We start from the raw sequence: 18,619 nt of genomic DNA on the forward strand, positions 1-18,619 counted from the left end.
CAAAGGATGTATTTTTCCAGGTCTGAAATCTTGAGAGGTTTAACGGAGGAGTCAGGGTTCCTTTTATCCTTGCAGACAGACCATCTCCATTGGTGAGAGCTCTGCCGTAGAAATGTGAAGGGTGTTGGTGAATTGCTTTGGAATTTGATTTTCTGCAGTCATAGGGGCATTGGCGCCTATTTAAAGATAACAAGCTCCCTGCTGGTTTCTGAAGGTTAGAAATTCCTCTGGTATGAGTTATGGCTGGTCAGGGAAAAGCCTCTGTCCATTTTTTAAAAATGATTTTAATCGAGTAGCCAGGTTGACATATATATATATATATATATATATATTTTCCTTCCTGTCTTCAGGCCAGGACACACCTTTTTCATTTTTTAAATGTGGTCTTAGGGAAGGAAGAATAGGAATTGTGGAAGCGTACAGGCATTCTCTCATTCATACTGACACATCAGGCACACAGTTAGCAGGGGAAATGACAATTCCCTGCTGCATGGGGAACTCTATTCAGTGCTGCTGTTCTGACTTCCCTCTGTCGGGGGTCAGGCATTCCAACCTCCTGATTAAGTATCTCCAGGAAAGGTCTGGGGGTTTCACAGCGTGGTCAGCACTCAGGGGGAGAATGATTGTCAAGCTACTCTGGGCAATCCACAGGGGAGTGCTGGACATCACACACTGTGGGTCCCAGGCCCTGGGATCAGAGGGCTGAGCTGCTCTTGTCCAGTCGAGCTCCAGCCTGTCCACTTTGGTAACCTGAGGGCTCAGGTGTTCAGACCCGTGGACTGGGGGGTTCGGCTGAGGGTCAGGAGAGTGGGGTACTCTAAGGGGACATTGGGCTCTTGAGGGGATTCCAGTTCAGGTGCTAGCACAGCTGGAGAGTTCCAGCTTCAATCACTGTCATTCTCATTATCAATGTCAGAAACTTTTCTTCACTTCACACCTCTTGATCTTCTGTTCTTCAAATAGTGCCAGCCAAACCTGTGTCCACTTGAGAAGGCACAGCAACAGGTGGGCAGTTGACCCCTGAACTTGGGCCAGCCTTCCTGGGCTGGGATGACAGGAAGAGATGACCTTCTGACAAGGACCTCTCCCACATCCATACCGGATCTGACTATATCCAGACGATAGCCGGGTGGAGGGTTATGGATCATTCTAAAGGGGGTGGTTAACTCTGTCCAATCCTCTTGCAATTCTGTATAATGGTGGGTGAGCATTGGGGTCCAAGCTGGTTGGGTGTCCTTCTGCTGGTCAGTGGAGTGACAGGTTCAGGGTCTTCTGGGACACTGGTCTTCTGTTCTCTGGGGAATGGTCAGCTCTTGCTGGTGGCTTATCAGTTGGGTGAGGCATCACCCTCACTCTTTCTGGGTCAATCTTGGAATTTTTCTGCCCCACACTGAAATTGGCCATAAAGCGGTCAGTGAAATCGATCACTGGTTTCCAGGCCGGGCCTTTGGCTTTGGAGGGACACTGTCCCAACAAATCCCATGTTCTCTGGAACACCATAGCCCTCGAGTGGAGGTGCAGCTCCAGCTACCCTCCCTGCTGGCTGTTTGACTGGGGGAGGCATCTCGCTCCCTGTCAGCTTATTAGTTTGAGAACTCCCTTTGTCCCTATTTAATGCCAGAAGGAAAATTTCTGACAGCCACGCTTGAGACAAGTCCTTAACCTTTTCCTTTCAGGGCTTAATAACCTGTCTTCTTTCAGGCTGTTTGGCTACATGGGGCATCTCCCTCATTATTTCTTTCCCTGCTTTAGGACTTCTCTAGTCCTTGAATCCATTTCAGATTCTAGGGGCTTTCTCTGCATTCCGTTTAATTTTACTGGGCTGGGGGCTTCAGCCTTGCTGTCTTCAGGGCTGCTCTCTCTCGAGGTCTATGGCTGCTGTCCCATCCTTCTGGGCTTCTGGACCATCTGCAGATTTCTGCTGCTTGGTCTTGGTCTCTTTCCTTTCACTGGCTAGCACCTGGTTGCCAGCCAAATCATCCCCGAGGAAATCGATTCCTGCTACAGGTAGCTTAGGGACAATTCCTACTGTAACAGGGCCTGAAACAAGGTCACACTCTAGGTGGACCTTATGGAGAGAGGTCAAACACTGATCCTCCTCCCACTCAGCTGATCAGGGCTTTGCCCTTCAGGGAAGGACTCTGGGGGTAAATTTGGATTTCCCTCTAACGTTAAGGACTGGATGGCCCACTGTGTCTCGGAGCAGAACAATGGACTTGCTCACAATTTGGGCTGGGTAGGGGGAAGCTGTTCCTGAAAGGACAAAACTCCGGAAGCGCTCTGGGAGTTTGTCCGGCTCAGATACGCATAGGGCCATGCCCTCCAATGGGTACGTTTCTGTAGCGAGAGGCTCTGGACTGCACTACCCAACGGAGTGTCCTTCAGAGGGTTACTCATGTGAAACCCCAACAGGCCAACTGGTTCACCTCACAACCTCCAGCTCTCAGGACTGGAATGACTTAATTTTGTTGCAATGGGAGCACACCGGCCTCCGGGAATTCTCCTTTCAGGGAGTAGGGAAGATTCTCTCGCCCTCTTCTGTGTTTTCTTTTGGGTGGTGGGGGGGCCCTTTCCTATATGGATTGCACTGCTTCTCTTTCCAATGGTCATGGGTATGGTTTGGGAAGGGTCTGCCGGAGTTTCCAGGCCCGTGAGTAAGATCAGAGTGGTGACGATTCTCTGCTCCTCCTAGGTGTGTTCACAGGTTGGAGGGTCGACGATTCTGGAATTCCTCCAACAGTACCAGCTCAAGCAACCTCTAATAGGTGCATGAGATTTATAGGGGTCTTACCCATCGTTCGAACATGATTTGTTTCAGCCGTTCAAACTCACTGTAGGTTTGGGTTGGCTTCTTACGAGTGTTCCGGAATTGCTGGCTGTATGCCTCTGGAACTAACTTGTAGGCACTTAGGATGGCAGCCTTAGTCTGCTCATAATTTAGGGGTACCTCCAGAAGGCAGCATGAAGTAGACCTCTTGGGCTCTCCCTGACAGCTGGCCTTGAATTAACAATGCCTGCATCACTCAGAGCCATTTTAGCTGTCCTGCTATTTTCTCGCAGGTGTTTAAAAAAAAAGACTCCGCATCATTCTCTTCAAATTTGGGAAGCAACCTCGCATGTGTGAGGGCCTCAGAGAGTGGTTCTGGGTTAGGGGTGCTCTGGGTGGAGAGAGATTTTCCCTTGCAGCTAGCTATTTGCTCTCCCTCTCTCCCTTTGAGCTGCTAGCTCCATTTCCAATTTTCAGAGCTAGAATTCTCTTCCCTTTCTCGGGCTCCCCCCACCACCCCCCCACCCCCCCCCAGCACCACCTTCTCTTTCCCTCTCCTGAAATTCTAACTGCAATTTAAGCTTTTCCAGCTCGAAATTGGCTAGGGAAGGGGATTCGGAGTCATTTTTGAGCTCTTCATCTGACTGCTCTACTGGTGACATCAGATCCTGATGTTCTGCCAATGCCAGGATTAGTTTGTTTCTTTTGATTTTGCTGGGCAGTTTGAACTGTATCTCCCTAACTACAGCTTTCAATTGATATGTGTGAAGGGTTGCCAAAGACTCCCTGTTTAAATTCTCTTGCTGAGCAAACATTTAGGAATCAAGCATTGCCATTTTCTTCGTGTTAGGACAAGGAATTTGCTGTGGTAAGTTACTCGTCTTAAAATTTGTTCCAGCCACTGAGTTTCCCTCTTTTAGCTTCCAGTTGGCTCTTCCATCTCTAATTTGGCTCATCTCTTAACTTGGACTCTGGTCAAATTCAAATTGGATCATTCCTGAACAAGCCCCCAATTTCTGTTACGGACAGGAGGATTAATTTAAACAGCCCTGATTTCTCCTCTCACCACCCACGCGTAAGCAGAAAGGTGTTTTTGATTCCAGATTTCCCCCATTATAAGTGGTGGTGTCGTTTCCCCAACCTTTCTGTTGGAGTGATCTAATCCTCTAGTAATAACCCCACAGCAAATTCGAGATAAGGTTAAATAAGAGGATTGGGTTATTTTATACACACACTCAAAACGTGGGAAGGAGTTTCGCAACTTCTGTCCCTTTTGCGCTCATACAATAAAAGAGGGATAAGGGAAAGAAGAGGGAACAGAGCAAGACCACGATAAAAAGGAGAGTTATGGTTTTATGTGAGTCCTGAATCAGGAGTCCAGAAGTGTATTCCTTCAGAGGTTAGCAGGCTGCAACTATTGCAGGGTGATCCGACTTTCCAGAAGTGAGGATTTCCATGAGAGGAGAAGGCACATAGAGATGAATGAGTCTTTTAGGCACTGATACAGGAGTTCCGATGTGCCAGTAGTACACAGAGTAGATGAGGGCCCAGCCATTTACCTGGACAGAGTTCTTTCTGCTGCTACCTGTTAGATGCTAAAATGGTAGATTACCCGGATTCAGTTCCACACAGCAAAATACAGGTTCTAGCAGCTTGGGGGAAGTCATGTGACATGCATCCCACTTCTCCTGGGCATTGGACAAAGGATGTATTTTCCCAGGTTTGGAGTCTTGAGAGGTTTAATAGAGGAGTCAGGGTTCCATTTGTCCTTGCAGACAGACCATCTCCGTTGGTAAGAGGTCTGCCTTAGAAACGTGAAGGGTGTTGGTGAATTTCTTTGGCTCCTGAGACAGCACCTTCCAAACCCACAACTGCTAGCATCTAGAAGGACAAGGGCAGCAGGCACATGGGAACACCACCACCTGGAAGTTCCCCTCCAAGTCACTCACCATCCTGACGTGGAAATATATCAGCCGTTCCTTCACTGTCGCTGGGTCAAAATCCTGGAAGTCCCTCCCTAACAGCACTGTGGGTGTACCTACACCACATGGACCGCAGCGGTTCAAGAAGGCAGCTCATCACCACCTTCTCAAGGGCAACTAGGGATGGGCAATAAATGCTGGCCCAGCCAGCGACACCCACATCCCATGAATGAATAACAAAATTGATTTTCTGCAGACACGTGGTGGTGTGATGGTCATGTCACTTGACTAGCAATCCAGAGGCCCAGCCTAATGCTCTGGGGACAGGGGTTCAAATCCCACCATGGCAACCGCTGGAATTTGAATTCAATTAATAAATCTGGAATATAAAGCTAGTCTCAGTAATAGTGACCATGACAACTATCAACAATTGTTGTAAAAACCCATCCGGTTCACTAATGCCCTTTAGGGAAGGAAATCTGCCATGCTTACCTAGTCTGGCCTACATGTGACTCCAGACCCACAATGTGGTTGAATCTTAAATGCCATAAGTTGAAGGGGAACAAATGCTGGCCTTGCCAGTGATGCCCACATCCCATTGATAGAGTAAAGAAGAAGTTGAGACTGAAGCAGTCTTTTTTAAAGGTTCACTATCATTTCCTTGTTTTATACTCTGCTTAAAAAGCCCCAGGTCTTGTATGTCTTTATAACCACTTCCTCAATCTGCCCATCTACCTTCAGCGAATACCCCCAGGCCTCCCTGTTCCTGCAGCTCCTTTCGAATTGTACTCTTCATTTCATATTGCCTCTCCTCATTCTTCCTGCCACAATATAATCACTTCAAGTGGCCCTGCAATAAATTTAAACTGCCACCTCCATATACGCCAACAGTCCGTCTATGTCCTTTTGAAGTCACCTCCTCACAGTTCAGAATACTTTCAAGTTTTTTGTTAATCTGCAAGTTTTTAAATTGCGCCCTGTTCACCCACCTCTACATCATTAACATACATCAAGAAAAACAAGAAGCTAAAGGAGGCCATTCAGCCCCTCAAGCCTTCGCCATTTAATAAGGCCATGGCTGATCTGATAGTAACCTCAAATCTGCATCTATCTCACCTACCCCCGATAACCTATCACCCCCATGTTTACCAAGAATCTCTCCACCTCTTCCTTGTGCAAACTTTCTCCTTTAACTTTTAAGACACCCAAAAACCCCACTTCACAGGTATACGTCACTCCGTCCCTTAAGTCATTCGATTTTCCTGCACCCAAAGTGATTTTCAGCTCCCGAGGGTTTATCCCTGTTCCTTTCCTTTTGCAGCCTGGTAACTTTTAACCCCAGACCTGTCTTACACCGGTGAGGGATTTTCATGGCAATTCTCCCTCTAGTACAAAGCTAGGCAAATCTTCCAGCCCCATTTCAAATCCTCACAAATTTGGTCTTTTCAATCCGAGCACGAGCTCCTCTCTCCTCCACCAGCCCCTCGCCACCAGCTCCCAGCATTCCTGCACAGTGAATCATAGACACTTTCCGCTTCTAGATGCCCCCCTCTCTCCCAAATCCTGGCACACTGCCTGCGTCTTGTGAGTTTCAGGATATTTTAAAAACCCTTTCCCCTTGAAAACCCATCTCCATGGCAATGTGAATCACATGGGCCTGGTATCCAGGTAGAAATGCTGATTAACTATCTTTGAGACGCCAACTGTCTTTCATCTTGGAAGTAAATAAATGGACAGTATAAAGTATAATTGTGTACAACCCAACATTCTCAACACTTCCTGGAACTTTGGAGACTAGCAGTTTAACCACTGTAAACACAGATGCTACTGCCGTGGTCCCCAAACATGAAACCTTACACCTTTCCAGCAAACAACCTGTCCTTTAATCTTTTAACACCCCCTCACCCAGGCCTTTAGTCAGGCAGACCTCAGAACAGTCACAAAACCCCTTAATTTTACTCTAAATTAAATACATAATCACGAAACACAATCTTATAAACCTCAGATTTGTAACACCATCCTCGTCCCACCCTTTTTCTATTTATATGACCATAGAAGACTTTTGGATGCCCTTTTGTTAGCCCCCAGTCTCTTCTCATACACTCCCTTTACCTCTCTTAATCCTTTTAACATTTCCTCTCTGAACTTCTTGTATTTGGCCTGGTTCTCACTTGTATTTTATCATTAGCACCTTTTGTATGACATTTGTGACCTCTTCTGCTTTAAATTATTCTCTACCACTTTGGTTATTCGGAGACATCTAGCTTTGGTTGGTCTACCTCTCCCCCTTGTGGGAATGTACCTCAACTGTACTCGGACCATCTCCTCTTTAAACACAGACCAATTTTTCCATTCTAGTTTTACCTGCCAATCTTTAATTCCAATTTACCTGGGACAAATCCGATCTCATTCCACTGGAATTGACTCTCCTAGTGTTTGTTTCCAGGCAGCTAAGAACAGGGCTCCAAGGACTGAACCACCCTGCCCATGTAATTCTAATTACAGCAGTTCCTATCAAGAATATCTTGCCTGTCTTAGAATGAAGAAACATCACATTGCACACTGCCTGCGTGGTACATGTTCAATGGCTTCAGTGTCTCTGGATTAATTTTACTTTCTCCTCTCTTCACAGTTTCAGCAGCCAGACCTGCACTATAAAGTAAATATCAGCTGGCGCAACTATTTATTTAATTTCCTATAAATTCTTTCCTTTCTGTAGAATAGCACCTGCCTGCCTCATAGCAAATATGAAGGGGAGGCAGCTCCTCTGATAGCTCAGTGGTTAATTGCACAGTGAATAAAAACATTCCAGCTCTGATCCCTGACTTGAGTGGTGTTAATAATCTAAGCCTGGACAATAACTGGCTGTTATGCATCCTCTGCCTGAACTTCTGGCCAATATATACTGCTTAGGCTTATACATTAAAAATAACCATTTGGACAGGTTACCCCTGCTCCCAGAGAACTAGAGCCCAGATCAGAGGCTGCCTCTGTGCCAATGGAACCACACCCAGAACATTAAGTAGGGAGAAAAGTGGTTTCCTGTGCCTCCCAACTTTCTAAGGCAGTAATTTTATAATGTGGAATAGCACAAAAAGGCGTAACTCACATTTATACAGCAGCTACCACAACCATAGCATGTATCAAAGCATTTCAATGAAGTACCTTTGAAGTGTAGTCACTACTTTTCTTCGGCAAACACAGTAGTCAATTTGTAAACAATGAAGTCCCACAAATAACAATAATATAAATGACTAGCTAATCTGCTTTTGGAGGTCTCAACATAAGGCAACTTGGAATGAGGAGTTAAAAACAAAAATAAAAACAAAAAACTGCGGATGCTGGAATTTGGAATGAGGAGTGATCAGCCAACCTATTCAGGCCCTATCCTTCAGAGCAATCTAACCCAAAAATTCTACATAACCACCTTTAGAAAGAGATTCCCTACTCATCCCAAAACAAATTTCTAAACATTGACACATCGTCACATCCCATGCCTTCCCTGGTACAGCACATCAACGGACCAGGCAGCCCAGAAACCATCCCCTCATTTTCTATTTTCCCCAAATGTGAGAACTCATTAACCACATCACAGTCTATCCAGTTACCATTGCATTACACATCTATCAGTAATTCTCCGCTAACCTCTCAATGCTGAAGGGGATGGTAACTTTGGGGTTTGTTCCTGAGGTCATGGTAATAGCTGACTACAGTACATAAAAGCACAGCTATGCAGTGTAGACTGCACCTGAATTCAGAGACTTGTGCAGGTTTCCAGAATCCTAAGTGGCAAGCTGGGCACCGAGTCAAGACTTCCTTTGTAACTGCCAGGCAAGTTTCAGCTTCCTTTCTCGTTTCACGCTCCTTCTTGTCTTCCCTTCCTGCTGTAATCCTGTCAGTCACTCTTTCTACCTCTTTAGTTTCATCCTCTTCATTGCTTCTTTGAAGAAACCTTCAAGCAAGATTTCAATCTTAAATTTGCATACAGAAAGCAATCATGCAACCAGTAGACATTATGATGAGGTTACTAGATCAGTATGCAATCTGATCTCGCAGATTGAGAGTATTTAAGTGCAGCACTGGTGCAACTAGTCTGCCTCCCTATACTACAACAAACAGCTATGGTATACTTGCACAAAAGATAAAAACAAGATACTGCGGATGCTGGAAATCTGAAATAAAAACAGAAAATGCTGGAAAAGCTCAGCTGGTCTGGCAGCATCTGTGGAGAGAGAAACAGAGTTGACATTTCGAGTCCATAGTCATATGGTCCAGAAACGTTAACTCTGTTTCTCTCTCCACAGATGCTGCCAGACCTGCTGGGATTTTCCAGCATTTTCTGTTTTTATTTTGTATATGATATACTTGCAGCCTGAATCCAAAGTCATGTGGAGTGAGGTTTGCTGAAGGATTTTTATGTATTGCCCAAAGTTAATTTGGGCCTTAATTCTAGATTTACACTCCAAAGTTTAGCATTAGTGCGTCCATAAACCATTTCCCTGGTAATAAACTAGTACTGTAAACGCACCCAAAAGCTGGCGACGCATGAACTCGTGAATGGGCTTTTACACCTGGAAAAGAGTTAACAAACTTCAAACAAGGCTAGAATATTTGCTTAAGTCTCAACTTCTTGGACACATACATCTCCAAATTTTGTAAGGTCCTTTCAGCTTCTTGATGGCTCATTGCATTCATAGTGTAACATTAAATCATATAGACCAGAAAGCGCAAGGTTTGATTCTCAGTGCCCGAGTTTGATCTGAGTTGGGGAAGCGGTTGGGTGGGTGGTTGAGTGGGTGGGGGGGTGGTTGGGGGGAAAAGAGAGTGTGCTTCCACTGTACCTCAATGAAAATTGGGTAGCTTCTATAGTGGCAGAATGAAATGGAAAATGACAGTGTGTCAGGGGAGGACAGATGTGGGCTGCAATATCCTCCCTTGTTCCCTATCCTGCCCTCACTCACTCTTTGGGCTTATGTCTGGAAACTGGCCACCTCAATAACGGAAAGGAGCCTTTGAAACTATACCCGGGCAGCAGTAATCCACAGCACCAGGGGAGGAGGTAGAAAACCAGGACAAGGAACGGTGTTATTTTGAAATAAAAATAGATATGTTGGACATAATCTTTGAGTCTAATTCTGAGAAAAAGATATTATTGAAAACATTTTGTGCTGAGTCTGTTTATCATTTCTTAATGTCAGTCCGAAGTGGATATTTGAAACCCATTGAATTAAATCCTTAATTTCAGATTCGCTAAACATTTGCACATTCACTCACACAGCTGCTTGATCTCAAAGAGCTGAAGGTACTTGCCTAGCCTTGTCTAGTCCCAAACCCAATTCCACATAGTCAATGGTCCCATTATTATCCTGGTCCAACAATTTGGCCAAGGTGTGTAGCTGAGCTTCTACACAGGGGATGTTCAAGTCTCGCATTCCTGGGATATTGAAAACATAAATTGCTTATTTGCATTTTCACAGTGTGTTACGCACTTCTTAATATATTTATTCACATTTTGTTGTTAGGGAAACTCCCTATCTTTTCTTAAGCCCCCACCCCCCTCCCCCAACATTCCATGAGCCACAAATCATCCCCAGCCAGAGCAGGGTGGAAAGCCCAGTTTCTGTTATCGAGAAACCAGATAGAAGACTGATACCCAGTGCCTGATACCACCAAGGCAAGCAAGAATAGGGAAGGGGTGAAGAATTAAATCAGTAAGGACTCAATGACACCAAGGTTGGGTTTTAAAAACTTATATTTTGTGGCACAAGGGGTTAGATCAAGGGAACAGAAAGAAGGAAAGAGTTTTTATTTCAACCCAATTGAGAACACAATGAAGAAAGGAGAATGAGGCTGCAGGAAAGCATGTTTGCAGTTCGAGTGACCGAGAGAAAGTAATTCAGCAAAGAGCTGATCACAATATAAACAATAAACCAGCGATACCAGAGAGATTGTGAAGAGGAAAGTGAGGTGAATGGGGAGTAACCTATTAGTTAGTAAGCTTTATCAGAAGATTTAATTCCAGTACTTCAACATTAGTCGGTTGTTTTTTAAGAGATCTAATACTTATTGAAGGGAAAGAACAGCAACAACAACTTGCATTTTTATGAAGATTTTAATATGGTAAAATGACCTAAGGTCCTTCACAGCCACCTAATCAGAAATAGATTGATATCAAGCCATAGGAAGAGATATTGGGACTGGTGGCTAAAACAGGTAGATTTAAAGGAGACGCTTAAAGGAGGAGAGCGAGGTTGAGAGGCGAGGGAAGGGAATTCCAGAGATTAGGGCCCAGACATCTGAAGGCACAGCAGCCAAGTGAAGGGAGTGGGGGATTCATTTGAGGTCAGAGTTGGAGGAACACAGAATTGATGGAGGACTGTAAGAGTTTAGAGAGAAAAGAAAGATGAGGATTTTAAGATTGAGCAGTAATGGGTAAACAGGATATGAATTAAGATACAGGCTGTGGAGTTTCAGATAAGTTCGGCTTATTGGAAAGTGGAAGGTAGAAACCCTTCAAATCTGAAAGCTATAAATGTTTGTATTAAAGTTGAACAGCAGATGGGCTGAGGCAGGGCTGGGGACAGGTGATAGTATCAAGGTGGAAGTGGGTGGTCTTAGTAATGGAGAGCAAGCAGATGGGGTTGGAAGGTCAGCTGAGTGTCAAAGAGGACTCTGAGCTACAAACAGTCTGTTTCCACCTGATATAGTGGTCTGGATAAAGTTGGTGGCTAGGGAACAAAGTCTGTAGCAAAGGTCAACAGGAAGAATCATCAACTCACCGGACTGGATGTTAGACAAGTATTCTGATGATACCGAGGCACTGGAGGGGTCAAGAGGGTTGGTGGTTAGGTAGAGGTCAGAGTTATCAGTGTAGTTGTGAAAACTGTCATTCTGTCTTCAGATTTTGAAAATGTAATATATTGCAGAAGGAGGTCATTTGGTTCATGTCTGTGCTGCCTCTTTGTAAAAACGATACAATTAATTCCATTCCCCAGCTCTTTCACCATAGCCTTGCAACTTTTTCCTTTTCAAGTATATTTCCAAATCCCTTTTGAAAGTTACTACGGAAATTGATTGTTAAAAATTCATTCATGGGATGTGGGTGTCGCTGGCGAGGCCAGCATTTATTGCCCATCCTTAATCGCCCTTGTTTTGAGGATCAGTCCCATTGCTGTGGGTCTGGAGACCAGGTAAAGGCAGCAGATTTCCTTCCTGAAAGGTTACCAGTGAACCAGGTGGGTTTTTACAACAGTCGGCAATGGTTTTGTGATCATGATCAAATCTTTAATTCCAGATTTTTACTTAATTAAAATTCAACCTTCTGCCATGGTGTGATTCAAACCCAGGTCCCCAGGGCATCACACTGGGTCTCTGGAATACTAGCCCAGTGACAGTACCAATATGCCACTGCCTCCCCTCCCAAGCAGTGCATTCCAGATCACAACAGTTTGCTATCAGTTAATCCAAACATTTCTGTAAATAAGGGAGAGTCATTACCAAGTTTAAATTCCTCATACTGCAGAATCCCATTCCCGATTTTGTCGTACTTGGAAAAGAGTTCCATTGCCTGTTGGTAGTGTGTCTTCAGCCAATTGTCCATTCGATTCAGGAAGGATTCATATTCTTTACTGTTACTTTGGAAACGTATGCTTGCTTTTTCAAGCTCCTCCTTTTCCAAAACACGTAAAACACAGGTTTGTTTTGCTGCTCAGAATTCACAGAAATTATCTTTCTATAATTTGTACAGTGTTTGTATCTGTATATACAGAGGACACAGCAGTTCTGTATCATGTAGGTGGCGTCTCTGTATATAGCAGGATACACTAGCTCTGTATAGTTTGGACAGGGTGTGTACGTCTCCACACTCAGTGGGACATACAGGGCTGGATTTCCATTTGTCGGTGGAGACTGGACCCAGTGCGGGTGCGATATAAGAATTGCGGGGGGCAGGAGGTACAGGGAGCCCACATGCCTCCGATTAACAGGTCCTCATGGTTGCTGCCCGCCTTTACCACTGGCACTCTGCAGGCAAATCCCACTTCCTGAAGACAATCAGCACCAACAATAGGCATCAAACTCACTCCTACCCAATTAGGGTATTTACATTTAAAAATAACATCACATGCATGACGGGTTGTTGAGCAGGATCGAGACCAGAAATTCATCCTGGCGTCAGGTTCCTGTACCATTTCGAAAATCTGGCCCACTATGATTATATAATCAGCACAAAATGTGATTACGGCACGCAAGCACCAGGCAAGGACCATCTCCAGCAGGAGGGAATCTAACCATCTCCCTTTGACATTCAATGGCATTACCATTGCTGAATCCCCCACTATCAACCTGGGGTTGTACACTGACCAAAAACTTAATTGGACCAGCCATATAAATATTATGGGTACAAGAGGCTGGGAATTCTGCAACGAGTAACTTACCTCCTGACTTTCCAAAGTCTGTCCACGATTTCCAAGTCAGGAGTGTGAAGGAATACCCTCTACTTACCTGGATGACTGCAGCTCCCACAACACTCAAGAAGCTCAACACAGTTCGAGACAAGAAACAGGGTCCTCACGCGACATTATTTTTAAATGTAAATGCCCTAATTGGACAGGAATGAGTTCAATGCTTTATTGGTGGTGCCGAGTGTCTCCAGGAAGCAGGAACTGCCTGCAGAGTGCCAAGAGGCAGGCAGCAACCATGATGGAGCCTGCCGCAGCCTTGCTGAAGAGAGCTGTCTGCTCCTCAGGGGGCCAGCAACCCACTTGATCGTCACCCCATCCAGCACCTTAAATATTCATTCCATCCACCACCGACGCACAGTAGCAGCAGTGTGTGTACCACCTACAAGATGCACTGCAGCAACTCATCAAGGCTCCTTCAACAGTATCTTCCAAATCCATGACCACTACCATCTAGAAGGACAGGGGCAGCAGACACATGGGAACACCTCCACCTGGAAGTTTCCCTCCAAGCCACCCACCATCCTGACTTGGAAACATATCACCGTTCCTTCACTGTTGCTGGGTCAAAATCCTGGAACTCCCTCCCTAACAGCACTGTGGGTGTACCTACACCACATGGACTGCAGCGGCTCAAGAAGGCAGCTCACCACCATCTTCTCAAGGGCAACTAGGGATGGGCAATAAATGCTGGCCCAGCCAGCAATGCGCATATCCCAAAAACAAATCCATTTTGTAAGGAAAAATGAGGAGAGGCAAAAGAAAACAAAGGATGCAATTCCAAAGGGAATGCAGAGACGGAGAGAGCTGTGGTTATATGTGCACAAATTGTTAAATTGGCAGGGCAGGTTAAGAAAGCAGTTAAAAGGGCATTCAGTTTCCTGGGTTTTATAACTAGAGGCATAGAGAACAAAAGCAAGGACAATATGATGAATCTTAAAGAACACTGGCGTGGGCTTAACTGTGTCCAATTCTAAGCAACACACTTTAGGAAAGATGTGAATACAAAATAGATTTGCAAGAATGATTCCAGGGATAAGGGACTTCAGTTACTTGGGTAGAATAGAGAAGCTGGGGCTATTCTCCTTAGAGAAGAGAAGGTTGAAAGACTTGAGAGGTGATTAAAATCATGAGGGGTCTGGACAGAGTAGAAAGAGAGAAACATGTTCCCATTGGTGGAAGATTCAGGAACCAAAGGACATTAATATAAGGTGAAAGGTAAAACAGCCAATGCTGACATGAGGAGAAACTATTTTTTATGCAACAATTGGCTATGACCTGCAGTGCACTGCCTTTGAAAATGGTGAAGCCAGATTGGATCATCGTTTTAAAAGGGAATTGGATAAGCAACAGAAGAGAGAAAAATATTACAGGGCTAAAAGGAAAGAGCTGGAGAGTGGGACTAATTGACTTGTTCTTGCAGAGAGCCAAAGCCAAAGGTCTCCTTCTGTGTTGTAACCACTTTATGACTCTATGTTTAAGCTGATTAAAGGAGCTGACAGCTAAATAGAGAGAACCTTCCCTTTGGTGGGGAGAGTTTAGGACGAGGTGGGGATATTGTTAAATTTAGAGATAGTTCATTCAGGTATTAGGTCAACAGATGCTTTTTCACCTGGAAATTTGGAACTCTCTCTGCCCCAAAAGGCAGTTGTGACTGGGAGAGAGCTGAAAATGTCAAAACTGAGATTGATTTCTTTTTAGGCAGGCCTATTAAAGGCTATGGAACCAAGGCAGGGAGATGGAGTTAAGAAACAGGTCTGGCATGATCGAGCTGAACGGTGAAATGGACCTGAGGGGCTGTATGTCCCACGCCTATTCCTCTGTTTCTTCCTAAGGATCCTCAACCTTTCTGACCTCAGTATAACATCAATGGGTACAGCTCGCACAGATGCCACCTGAACATGAATAGAGTGACCATACTTGCTATGTTTCTTCTCTCTTTGGCCAGTGCTTGTTTCGTCTGCTTTTTATGCTTTTTCTTTGCAATTCCTTGACGAGTTTCTTCATTTTGGCTCAGTTCTTCCCTGGTGTTAAGAGTTTTCACTACATCTGCAGTCTTCAGATCAGAGGCAGGGGGAGAACTTTTGAAAAAAGGCATTATACAGAATTTTTAATTCCTGCGACAGGATCATTCAAATACTGAACCTTCAAAAGGTGGATTACATATTTCTTATCTTTAATCCATCATTAAACAGAGTCTGATAATCCACCCTTAGACAGTCTGAGTGCACCAAACCGAGGTTCCCTCTACACTGGTCTAGAGAAATGTACCCCCAAAAGCAGTTACCACACAGGGTTAGATACAGAGTAAAGCTCCCTCTACACTATCCCCATCAAACATTCCCAGGACAGGTACAGCACAGGGCACTGAGAACTTTATTAGAATTAAAAGCTGACAAGTCCCCAGGTCCTGATGGGCTTCATCCTAGAGTCTTAAAAGAAATGGCTACTGAGATCGTGGATGCATTGGTTTTAATGTTACAAAATTCCCAGATTCAGGAAAGGTCCCATCAGATTGGAAAATAGTGAATGTGACTCTTCTATTCAAGAAGGGAGGGAAACAGAAAGCAGGAAACCACAGGCCAAATAGTTTAACATCTGCCGTGGGAAATTGCTGGAATCTATTACTGAGGAGGTTATAGCACGGCAGTTAGAAAATCTCAATACAATCAGGCAGAATCAACATGGCTTTAGGAAAGGGAAATCATTTTTGCTAATTTATTGGAGTTCTTTAAGGAAGTAACAAGCAAGGTGGATAAAGGGGAACCTGTGGATGTGCTGTACTTAGATTTCCAGAAGGCATTTGGAAAGGTGCCGCATCAAAGGTCACCAAGCAAAATAAGAGTTGATAGTGTAGGGGTAACATATTAGCATGGAAAGAGGATTAGTTAGCTAACAGCAAGCAGAGGGTAGAGATAAATGGCATGATGTGGCGACTGGAGTGCCACAGGGGTCAGTGCTGGGGCCTCAACTTTGGATGAAGGGACCAAATGTATGATTGCTAAATTTGCTGATGACACAAAGGTAGATAGGATAGTAAGTTGTGAAGAGGACATAAGGGACACTGATGAGTTAAGTGAGTGGGCAAAGATTTGATAGATGGAGTATAATGTGGGAGAATGCAAACTTATCCATTTTGCCAGGAAGAATGGAAAAGCAGCATATTAATTGAATGGAGATCGATCACAGAAATCTGAGGTACAGAGGGATCTGGGTATCATGGTATTTGAATCAAGAAAAGTTAGTATGTAGGTGCAGCAAATAATTAGGAAGGCAAATGGAATTTTTTTTTAAGGGGAATGGAATATAAAAGTAGGGATGTTTTACTATAGTTCAAAGGACGTTGGTGAGACCACATCTGAGTACTGTGTACAGTTTGGGCTCCTTATTTAAGAAAGGATATAAATGCATTTGAAACAGATCTAGGAAGGTTCACTTGACTGATATCTGGGATGAGGAGATTAGCTTCTGAGGAAAGGTTGAACAGGCTGGGCCTGTATCCATTGGAGTTTAGAAGATTGAGGGTTAATCTTACTGAAACATATAAAATCCTGGGGGATTTGACGGGATAGATGCTGAGAGGATGTTTCCCCTTGTGGGAGAGATGTGAACTAGGGGACACAGTTTAAAAATCAGTGGTCTCCCACTTAAGATGGGAATGAGAAGAAATTTTTCCTCTGAGGCTTGTGAATCTTTGGAACTCTCTTCCCCAGTGGAGGCAGGATCAGTCAATATTTTTAAGGCAGAGGTGGATTCTTGACTAACAAGGGGGTGAAAGGTTGTTGGGGGTAGGCGGAATGTGGAGTTGAGGTTACATTAAGATCAGTCACGATCTTAATAAAAGGAGGAGCAGGCTCTATAGGCCCCATGGCCTATTCCTGCTCCTCTCTCATACATTTGTTTGTATGTATGTTAAAATGTCAAAAAGACCAAAGAGAATCAAGGGCACAACATACCTGCTTTACTGCTAGTTCTACACTGGTGAGACCAAACACAGACTGGGTGATTCCCATGTGTCTGCTACCCTTGTCCTTCTAGATGGTAGAGGTCGTGGGTTTGGAAGCTGCTGTCTAAGAGGGCTTGGTGAGTTTCTGCAGTGCATCTTGTGGATGGTGCACACGCTGCTACTGTGCCAGTGGTGCTGAACATAGTGCAATCATCAGTGAACATCCCCACTTCTTACCTTACGACGGAAGGAAGGTCTTTGATGAAGTAGCTGAAGATGGTGGGGCCTAGGACACTACCCTGAGGAACTCCTGCAGTGATGTCCCAGAGCTGAGATGACTGACCTCCAACAACCACAACCATCTTCCTTTGTGCTAGGTATGACTCCAATCAGCGGAGAGTTTTACCCCGATTTCCACTGACCCCAGTTTTGTTAGGGCTCCTTGATGCCACAATCGGTCAAATGCTGCCTTGATGTCAAGGGCAGTCACTCTCACCTCACCTCGGAAATTCAGCTCTTTTGTCCATGTTTGAACCAAGGCTATAAAGAAGTCAGGAGCTGAGTAGCCTTGGCAGAACCCAAACTGAGCGTCAGCAAGCAAGTTATTGTTAAGCACTGTTAAGCAGAGGAGGTGATGGCGTAGTGATATTATTGCTGGACTAGTAATCCAGAGACCCAGGGTAATGCTCTGGAGACCCAGTTTTGAATCTGGCACAGCAGATAGTGGACTTTGAATTCAATAAAAATCTGGAATTAAAATCATGAAATGATTGTCAACTGTTGTAAAAACCCATCTGGTTTACTAATATCCTTTAGGGAAGGAAATCTGGCCTATATGTGACTCCTTGCTGTGGTTGACTCTTTAAAACAAAAAAATGCCCTCTGAACAAGATGGCTGCAAATGCTTCAGCCTTATCTTTTGCACTGATGTGCTGGGCTCCCCCATCATTGAGGATGGGGATATTTGTGGAGCCTCCTCCTCCAGTGAGTTGTTAATTGTCCACCACCATTCACGACTGGATGTGGCAGGACTGCAGAGTTGAATTCTGATCCAGTGGTTGTCAGATCGCTTAGTTCTATCTATCACTTGCTGCTTATGCTGTTTGGCATGCAAGTAGTCCTGAGTTGTAGCTTCATCAGGTTGACACCTCTTCTTTACATATGCCTGGTGCTGCTCCTGGCATGCCCTCCTGCACTCTTCATTGAACCAGGGTCTGTCCGCAAGCATGACCCAGACCTCCCTGTCGCTTTCCATTTCAACACTCCACCCTGCTCTCATGCCCATATGTCCATCCTTGGCCTGCTGCAATGTTCCAGTGAAGCTCAACGCAAACTGAACAACACCTCATCTTCCAACTAGGCACTTTACAGCCTTCCGGACTGAATATTGAGTTCAACAATTTTAGATCATGAACTCTCTCCTCCATCCCCACCCCCTTTTCAATCCCCCTTTCTTCCAATAACTTATATATATTTTTCTTTTCCCACCTATTTCCATTATTTTAAATGTATTTCCATCCATTGT

The sequence above is a fragment of the Carcharodon carcharias genome, chromosome 22 (assembly GCF_017639515.1).
Source record: "Carcharodon carcharias isolate sCarCar2 chromosome 22, sCarCar2.pri, whole genome shotgun sequence".
NCBI lineage: Eukaryota > Metazoa > Chordata > Chondrichthyes > Lamniformes > Lamnidae > Carcharodon > Carcharodon carcharias.